We start from the raw sequence: 10,445 nt of genomic DNA on the forward strand, positions 1-10,445 counted from the left end.
AGCAGTATTTTATTTTATTTTTTTTTTGAGTTGGAGTCTCACTCTGTCACCCAGACTGGAGTGCCTGGCCACCGCAGCCTCGACCTGCTGGGCTCCAGTGATCCTTCCGCCTCAGCCTTCCGAGTAGCCGGAATTAAACGCGCTACCACGCCTGGCTAACTTTTTGATATTGTAGAGATGAGGTTTCGCCTGCCCAGGCGGGTCTCGAACCCGCGGGCTCAGGCAATCCACTCACCTCAACCTCCCAAAGGTGCAGGATTACAGGCTGAGCCACCGAGCCCGGCTGCCCTGGCTAATTTTTAAAAAATACTTTTTTTATGGAGATGAGGTCTCACTATGTTGCCTAGGCTGGTCTTGAACTCCTGGGCTTAGGCAATTATTTTGTCTTGGTTTCCCCAAATGCTGAGATTACAGGTTTGAGCTACCACACCCAACCAATTCAGGGCCTTTATAATATAGTTTATGTACTGTGATACCAAACTTCTGTGTTATATAAAGCAACAATGGATATAAATAGTGAGGAACATTTTATAAAGCGTCTGATATTTGGGATATGCTAGAAAACTGCAATTGTTTAGAAACTCTTGGGATTTAGGCCTTTTCTTTCAATTGTTCGCTTTTTTCCTGCTCAAGACTTGCGACTATATACAAATTTTAACCTGAAGGATATCAAACAGTCGTATCGATTTAATTTATCTGCATATGTCTTAATGGTTTAGAACCCTGGACAGTAGTCAGGCCTGTTTTTCTAGCTGGCACACTATGCTTTTCTCCGTTTCTCCATAGCATTGTCATGAAAAATATTTTATTCTACACTAGTCATTTATGTCCAGTCTCACAAAAGTACTCAAAATATTACTATTTCAAATTAATTTTAATCAGGTTGTTGTACTGAATTAGTTCCACTCTCCTGTCATTTTGCTTCACACCATTTTAATTTGTATTTTAGAATAATTTCAAAGTTTATAGTAATCTAATTTTTAATAACTGAAAATAATTTTAACAAAAATTTCTGTGGTTTAAATTTCAGAAACACTCTGTTGGAGACTCAATATATAGGCTAATACTTAAACTCTGAAAAGTAAAGACTTGTAGGGAAATTATACTCGTTTAGCTTGTTTAATCTACTTTCCCATGAAACTTAAGAAATGCATAACATTTGCCATGCTATTTACTCTTTAGCTTGAGAGACCTGAAACTTTAAAATTAATACTCATTTTAGATAGCTTCATAAATAGCTTTTCTACTGCAGGGACTAAATGAGAGAGAAAATCGTTTATTTGTACACTTTCCACTTGGGCAACTACACAGATAGGTTTTCCTCTCCTTTCTTAAATGGTATTCCTAGTTGCTTGCTATTGTTTTAGATGACCTCCAAAATTCCTTGACAGTCAGTTTTAGAAGGACTTGCTTTCTGAATGTAGGATTCCTTCTCTTCCCTGTCCCCATTTTTACATTGTCAAATCTGTGTGTGTATGTCCTATTTCTTTTTACTTTTTGCCTTCTTCCTTTTCTTTCTCACACTATAGTCTTTGTCCTGTCAGTGCTCTTTCAGCTTTATAGAAGTTTATTATTTTTGTGCTCCCACAATGTTTTTGAAGAAAACATGCATTGGGGATAACTTTACTTCAGAATGCTTCTGTTAACAAAAGATTTTGCATGATTTTCCTTTTACCTGAAATCTTCTTGGACCTCAGATAGGTTCTGAATAGCCGTAGTTTTTCAGAAATACATCAGTTGTATTAAAATGAAGCTTATCTATAACCCGCTTACAAGCATGTGCTAATGTAATAGCATTAAAAAAGAATAATGTTTTGGCGGAGAATCTTTTAATTAGTTGCTTTATTAAAAACAGCTACAATTCTATCTTCTGCACAGCAGAGAAAATGTACTTCGGTCTTTAGGTCAGCTCATATAAGACAATTAACTGACAGGAAAGTCAGGGCTCTTTGTTACATGGATACAACAATATCCGAGAAGTGTTAGAATAACTTAAACTTCCCTAATGAGCTTTAGGGCTTTAATGAGAAGATTTTCTATTCTTGTGTGATTAATATTACTCTGTGATAGAAAGAGGACTTTTTTTTCCCCAGAAAGAAATGTAGAGCAAAAGAGTTCACAATCAATGATTAAGAGGCAGTTAAGAAGTGGTTAATGCCTTATTGCTCAAAGGGGATTAATTATTGATAACTGCCACCAGCATGGGAAGACTCTCTAAATGATCATATAGCTTACAATAAAGTAGCAAAAAAAAAAAAACAACAGAAAACTATTTTTAAACTACCAGCATTTTAACCATTTGTTTTCTAAATTCAGTCAATCAAGCAACCACTTAGAGTGGCTTTATAGTTGTGTGAGTTTGTGAAATTTCACTATGTGCCTAGAGACACTATTATTATTTATAATTGGTCTCAATTTGTTTTCTCTATAAAAATAGTCACTGAAAATCACTGAGTCAAACTAGACAAATTCTCTCTCTCTCTCTATGTATGTATGTGTGTGTGTAATACTTACACAGCTCTCTGTAAGTATTAGGGACATGACTGTGTCTCTGAGTGTACACATCTGTAAGACTGGAAGATTGTAATAAATAGGATGAAGAAGAAAAAAATAAGTAAAAGAGATAATCATAAATAGTCACTCTTAATAAGCAGAATATTATGAGGATATCTGGGTCTATATAAACAGTGGCTTTTTTTGGTACAAATATGTATCTTTTTTTGAGAGATTTGATTTCCACCATTATTATCCACAGAAGTAAATTTCATGATGTCGAGGAGAAGTAGTGAAAAATAATAGTGAGGATGTCAAGAAGTCTGTGAGAGAAACAAATTAGTAGTAGATGGTTATTGCATTTAAACAGAGGTTAGTGGTACATATTGAACAGACTCTGGATAATAAGGTTGAAGAAGCTTAGAAAAAATAGGATGACTTTTTAATTTTAATTGGGGAAACAATGGTTGTAGAGAAAAAGGAGTAAGAGCAAATGCCAGAATAAAAGAATAGTGGGGAAAACATTTTGCTATTGTTGTCAACTATCTCTGAATACATGTTTAGAAGGTTTTCATTTCAGCAGGAAATGTTACATTTATTTATTTTAAAAAGCAGCTAAATTGTTGATATTATGAATTAGTTATGTTTTTTGAAGCATGTTGGGAACGGCAGTCTCCTCTGGGCAGTCTTTTCAATCCCGCTAGGCCCCAGAACGGTTCTTTGGTCTGAAACACTTCCAACACTTTCTCACCAAGAGATAAGGGGGCCCACACAGGCTGTACTAGGCTTCTGGCCTTGCGTGGGAATATCTTTCCTTGTATCAGACTCAATGTGTGCTTTTTGTTCTGCTTAAGTATATGCATCAGTAATCCTCATTCACAACACCCCAAGAGATTTCTGCATTTCAATTCCACAGGAGAGAGGTTGGGGTCCTTCCACTACAGCACCAAGCAGGGTGCATGCAGCCAAACTGCCCTAGAAGGCTGTAGGGTGGATCCACTAGCCATGGGGACAAATGCATTGCAAGGGGCTGGATGTAGGATACTCTTTCCTCTCTTGATGTAAATAAACACTGTACTTTTGAGCCTGGTGTGCATGTTGTCTTCAGTGACTTTTTAAATACAATTTTTAGTTTTAAACCTGTGGGGTACAATTTCAGGTTTAGGTATACAAATGTTCATTATACAGGTACCCATGTTGATGAGGCGTGACCCCTCCCTCTTGTACTGATTTTTTTCTCTGAGTAGTGTTTATCTGCATTTTAATGTTGGTTGCACTCTTGTGATATTTTATACAGCAGCATAGCCTGACTACGCAGAAAGCAGTAAAAGAAAACATCTCCTTCCCAAGCCTGAATGAGTATTGTACCATGGTCTGGAGGCGGAAGGGGAATTCCAAGACATTACTCAAATCCTTTATTAATACTGATTACCATTGAGAACAACCTCAGATCCATCAGCTTATTGCTTATTCTGTATCATTCTTAGGCCACAGAACAACGGTCAACCCAGCAATCAGGTCAGTTTGGCTGATTTGTACCTTTAGTCCAAGCTTTTCAGATGGACCAGACAGTCATTGTTCTCTTAGATATCATGGTCTACCTCTCAAGAGGAATTCTGTCAGGGATAAGGAGTAAGTTTCCTATTGCTCTGTATACCCTAGACCTCTCTTATTTCATGATCAGAGGAATATCTATATCCTTTATTGATGCTCATTAAAACTGGAATCTGAATCATTACCAACAAAAATATTCATCATTTTATTTTGAACCAGAGGGTTTAATTTTTCAGATGTTTCATGAGAGATGGGAGTGGTATATTATCTTTCTAGTATGGAAAAGAAAGGAAAAGTAACAGAAGAATAATGTTCATATTAGGACTATTTAAATATTAACATTCTGTTATTTTTAATAATTAGAATGATACACATCTTAAGGAATAGCAAAACCCATTTTGTCAAATTGGAGTCAAGGAGATTTGGAGATTCTCTCCACTTTAATTCCTGGTTATTCTGTGTTTGAATTTATATCAACAAAGGTAAATAAAAATTAAGGCAATTAATAAGAAATTGCAGCTTAAAAACAGGAATTGAAAACATAAATTAGGTTTCCTACAGATTTCTAAGTTTTGGCATCCTCACAGGTAATATTCATTAGGTAGATATTTAACTCTCTTCTTTACTCATGTGAAAAGATTGTTTTCTAATTGTAATTGATTAAAAGTAAAATGGGGTATATCATACAAATATTCTGATGGATTAAAAGATTAAAATTTCTGGTCTCCCTAGAAATATGCTTGGATTCAAGAATATTTTATTACAGTTTGTGTTTTTTTTCCTACTGTAAATAAAGGGTCAGTTACGATCTAATAACTGACAACTGCATCTTTTCTTGTTAGAACATGTCACCCAGCACTTTTTGATTAGATGTTCTCAGATAATAGCTGGAGCAGATTGACCAAAGGAGAGCAATTGCTTTAATCAGGATAACATAATGATTCCATCACAAACTTTAGATAGGGCTATGGATATTACCAATTTTCTTTTTGTCTATTAATAGTGCCATATCTTTTGTGGAATTGAAGACAGGTCCTTCTGCAGGTCTCAGTACAACTTTATAAATGGCCATAACAATGCCTTTAGAATCAAATCTATTAACTGTTCTACAGAGAAGCAAGTTTTTAGTAACTTGGCTGTAACTTGAGAACAGGGAACCCTGTAAACACTAAGCAAAAGGATGTGATGAACAGAAATCTGAATTCTCTTCCTGACTAAAGCCAGGAACCTTGGCCTCTCTCTGCTCTTAAGTCATTTTATAGACATCACTTTCTTCATCTATGAAAGGAGGGAGTTGTCCAACACATTTTGAGATTTTTTTTTCAGTTCTAAAATTCTTTGGATAATTTACCTGGAGCCCAAAAGATGTCCTAAATCTGGTTGGTATGCAATAAATATTTGATGATTATAATAAAAATTTGACTCCCAAATGGGTAGTACCACATATTGCATGGATACACTGTGGCATCTCAACACTTGCATTTTGGGGGCGCAGAATCAAAGTGATTAAGTTACAAATTTAATTAATTGCTTGTTTACTTAAAACAGAAAAATAGCTGTCTAAAAACAATATGAAGTAGGTGAAACTAAATACTCCATATACTGGTTAAAAATAGTAAATATTATTTTTATTTTTGATGAGGTGCCATGTAAGTGCTTTAAATATATTAAATGCAATGAACATATTTTAAAAGACTTTTAACTAGTTGAACTGCATCTTTACTTTGTAACTATTACTATGCATTTACGATTTTAAAGATACATAACTGGAGAAATAAATGTTTAGAATGGAAAGAAACAGACTTTGGGTTTTAATTTTGTTCCGAGAAAGCTAATCTAAAAGAATTATGTATCAATACAAAAACTCATATGGAAACATGAATGAACACAAATAGCCATAACAATCCTCAGCAAAAGAAACAAAGTGGGATGTATCACACTTCCAGACTTTAGACTTTATTATAAATCTACAATAATCAAAACAGCCTGGTATTGGTACAAGAACAGGCATATAGACTAATGAAACAGGATAACCATTCTGGAACCAAAATCTCAATTTCTCAACCAATTCATCTTCAACAAAGCTGCCACCAACAAACACTGGAGAGAGGACAACTTATTCAGTAAATGGTGCTGGGAAAACTGGCTGACCTCATGCAGAAGAATAAAACAGGACCCCTACTTATCACCATACACAAATATAAACTCTAAATGGATGGAAGACCTAAGCATAAAACCTCAAACTATAAGAATCTTAGAAAACGCAGGAAACACCCTTACAGAAATTGGAATAGGGGACCAATTCTTGATCAAAACTCCAAAAGCCCGTGCCATAGGAGATAAGATAGACAAGTGGGACCTCATTAAACTGAAAATCTTCTGCAAAGTGAAAAAAGCTATCAAGAGAGTGGGGAGACAGTCCACAGAATAAGAAAAAATATTTGCCAATTGTATATCTGACAAAGGCCTAACATTCAGAATCTACGGGAACTCAAATGTGCCAGAAGAAAAAAAAACCAGCCCTATTTAAAAGTGGGCAAACGTTATGAATAAACACTTCTTAAAAGAAGATATGCAAGCAGCCAACAGATACATGAAAAAATGCTCAACATCACTAATCACCAAAGAAATGCAAATCAAAACCACACTGAGATAACTCCAGTCAGGATGACCATCATTAATAACTCAAAAAACAACAGATCCGGGAGAGGATCTGGAGAAAACAGAATGCTTTTACACTGTTGGTGGTAGTGTAAATTTGTACAATGGCCGAAAGCAGTGTGTCAGTTTCTAAAAGATCTACAAACCAATCTTCCATACAACCTCACAACCCCCATTCTAATATACCTGGAGAAACTCAAATCATTCTACAAAAAAGATACCTGCACATGCATGTGTATTGCAGTATTATTCACACCACCAAAACATGGACCTGAATGTGTTACCCATTGAAAGTGTACTGGGTAAAAAATATGTGATTCATATACATGATGGTATATTACATTGCCATAAAAAGGGACAAATTTATGAACTTTGAAGCAACTTGGGTCGATTTAGAGTGTACCATACTTAGTGATCTATCACAGAAACAAAGAACTGAATATCATATGTTCTCACTCATAAGTGGATCCTGAACTATTACAAGAAGAGGATTGGCAGTAGCGTGATATTGCCAGAAGAGGGAGGAGGGGACACATAACATCAACAAGGGTACCTGATCCCAAACCAGGTGAAGTGAGGCCCCAATGGGAGGCCCAAACTTCACCTGTATGTTGATCACTTATATACTTAATCCTGAATTGTACTCCGCATCTTTAAAATTAAAAAAATTATGTATCATTATGCATTTATATGACTGTTCAAAGTTGAGCTAGAAAAACATAGAATTGTGTTTTAGTTGACCATTGTTATGCAGATGGAGTGAATTGACAATATTTTTTCATATAAAGTTACTAATAAAAATCTACATTTTGAGCACATACAGTTATGTAAATACCCCCTATATTTACTCCTTAATTCTTGCAATAGCCCCAGTGAATTCTCTACCATTATAATGAGCATCCTCATCTTGCAGGTAAGAATATTGAAGTCCAGATAAGTTCATCAATTTATCTAAAGGAAGGCAGTGAATAAGTGGTAAAGCCAAGGTTTAAACCCTGGTGTTCTGGCTTTATGATTTTAACCAACTGTATATTATTGCTATACTGTTTTGATTATTTTGAAAGGTACCACTTAGTTATATAAAATGTATTAGTCCGTCCTTATTTATTTGCAGGTTTAATAAAGAAAAAGTAACTTTTCTATGTGTACAAACAAAATGCATACTTTTCTCATTCATCATCTGCAATTTGTATTTTTTTATGCTTTGTGAATCCAAAAGCTGTAATATCAACGTTTTCTTTTATTCTAATTCATTGGTATGATTTGCTAGCATTTGTGCTAGAATGTATCAAAGACTTTTTATTTTGTTTGCGTTTAATATGCAGGGAACCCATTTCTGATGAATTACCACGAGCTGAGAAATACTCTGTATTTTGAAGTGATAAGTAGTCAATATATGTCTCTTTTCATTCTTTTAGGAAACCTTATTTAGTTCTGTTAGCATTATCTTAGTCCAGATTATGCACCATTTAGGAATTACCAGATCATCTGTTTTACTCAAGCAATTGACATTGAATCACTCATTAGCATTACTTCACTTCTTATTCAAAGGTCTTAAACATATATTCCTTTCACTATTTTTAAAAACTTAAGACTGACAATTATAACAATGTATCTTGAGATATAAAATATAATATGTTGTATATAAATCAAGATGAATAATGAAGCAAAAGAAAGAAAGTTGAGGGAAAAAACAGTCAAATAGTGTATAATAGTTTCTTCTTTCAGTCAGAGAAATAACTGCTTGTTTGCCATAGAATCTAACTATCCTAAGATCTCTTAAGGATAATTTCTATTGTAAAACATAGATATGCTTCCAGGAGTCTTCTTATAGAGAAGATAAGCCCGTTTTTTTTTTAAAGGCTTAAAAGTGTACGTTGACAGACACATCTTAGCAGAAAAACACTGAATTCTCTAGTACTGGACAAACAAACATCTGCCATTGATTTTTGTACTCAATTGAGTTTCAAAAGGTGATATTGGTATATGATTAGGTGAGGAATCATACAGGTTTTGGTGAACTATTGTTGAAATCAATGTTTTAAAAAGTTAAAATGTTTTGATTTTACCAATCTAAAACTTAAGTTTTATTATTTTAGTTTTATTCAAACTCATTAAGAATATATGGAATTTTTCATAAAAATTTTGATAATTTTTTGGGGAAAATTTTGTTTTACAGGTTGTAAACATGGCCTATTTGAACTCTAGAGGTTATATTGCTCAATATTCTTGTAATGGAAAAAATTATTTAGGATTATATATTATACACTTGAATGCCTTGTGAAGCAAGTGGTTGAAAAATTGACCCAAGCCTGTTTAAAAATATGAAAATATATTATCTTCCAGGGATGGCATCAAGATGGACAGATTCAGCAGCTCAGTCTTATCATCAAGGATTCAAATTCTTTCAGCCTCTCTACTCTGTTGCCTGCAACAACTGCTTTACACAAAGACTGGTTTTTCTTATGCTTGTGAGATGAGTGCTGTAAGTTTTCTTGTTTCTGTCCTGTGTGTGTGCATGTGTGTGTGTGGAGGGTGGAGAGAATGACTTCCCATGTAAATTAATGAATTACATTGCAAATATTTTGGAAAGAGGCAATCAGAAAGAAAGAAAGAATGCTGGATGATCCACGGTGTTCAGCACAGGGAAGAATGTAAATAAATAAAATCATGTCACTGTGTTTTGATGACAATTTTTGTGTGTAACATGTTCTAGTAAAGTTTGATTCCACTTTATACAATATTCAAAGCCATATTGAAAAAAATTCAAACGTTCTCTATTACTTTCCTTTTGGAATTCAGTTATGAGCACTTAATATAGAGGCTCCAAATTCTTAATTATAGAGTTGTGAAATGAAATTTTTTTTTTTTCCTGAGTTAGAGTCTCACTCTGTCACTCCCGGTCACCGCAGCCTGGACCTGCTGGGCTCCAGCTATCCTTCCGCCTCAGCCTTCCAAGTAGTCGGAATTACAGGCATGCGCTACCACGCCCGGCTGATTTTTTGATTTATTGTAGAGATGAGGTCTCGCTGCCCAGGCGCGTCTCGAACCCGCGGGCTCAGGCAATCCACTCACCTCAGCCTCCCAAAGGCATGGGATTACATTTTTAAACAGGATGTAATTTTATAAAATTGGGACCTTTCATTGCATTCCTTTCTAATGACAGATTGCATTTGACTCTCACAGTTCCTAGCTAGGCCATGGATGTTCTGAATAAAGACTGCTTGGCTGCCTCCCTTGCAGCTAGGTGTAGCCTTATAATCAAGATCTGTTCATGGGAATATGAATGGAAGCAATGTGCGAAACTTCCAGTTAATTATTTTAAAGAGAAGATGCAACGCTATGTGAGTGGTAGACACAACAAGAAAGAAAGAGTCTGAATATTTGCTGATTTGTAAGCAGAAAATCTGAAGAATCAACCTAAATAATTATGTTTATCTTGTATGAGCCATTTTTAGTTTAGGCTGAACATGCAACCTAAGACAGTAGATAAGCAGTATCAAAGTATTTAGAAATAAAGTATGATTTTTTGGAGACTAAAAATTGGATTACAGTCCTTCTGGTACAATACAAAATATATTGCTTGTTATTGAATCTTTTGGGGAAGGGAGTAGCATCATATGGAGCTTCCAACATTTCAAGTTTGGTATTGTAGTTTTTTTTATGTACACAGCAGATTTAACTGCTTTGAATGAATTCACCCACTTTAAGCAATTAACATCCAATCACTTTATTTA

At 34.8% G+C, this 10,445-nt stretch overlaps 1 long non-coding RNA gene across 2 annotated transcripts in view; it reads left to right on the plus strand.

Moving 5' to 3' along the window:
* LOC103252362 overlaps positions 1–9,401 on the plus strand; it is a 42,116-nt gene extending 32,715 nt beyond the window's left edge. For both annotated transcript variants that reach the window (XR_002481513.1, XR_002481512.1), the window contains exon 3: positions 9,055–9,401. This is a non-coding gene — a long non-coding RNA (uncharacterized LOC103252362). The remainder of the gene's footprint in view (positions 1–9,054) is intronic.
* Positions 9,402–10,445: the final 1,044 nt, after the last annotated feature.

This window comes from Carlito syrichta, unplaced genomic scaffold (genome assembly GCF_000164805.1).
Source record: "Carlito syrichta isolate Samal-C Ts95f unplaced genomic scaffold, Tarsius_syrichta-2.0.1 Scaffold155355, whole genome shotgun sequence".
Classification (NCBI taxonomy): Eukaryota; Metazoa; Chordata; class Mammalia; order Primates; family Tarsiidae; genus Carlito; species Carlito syrichta.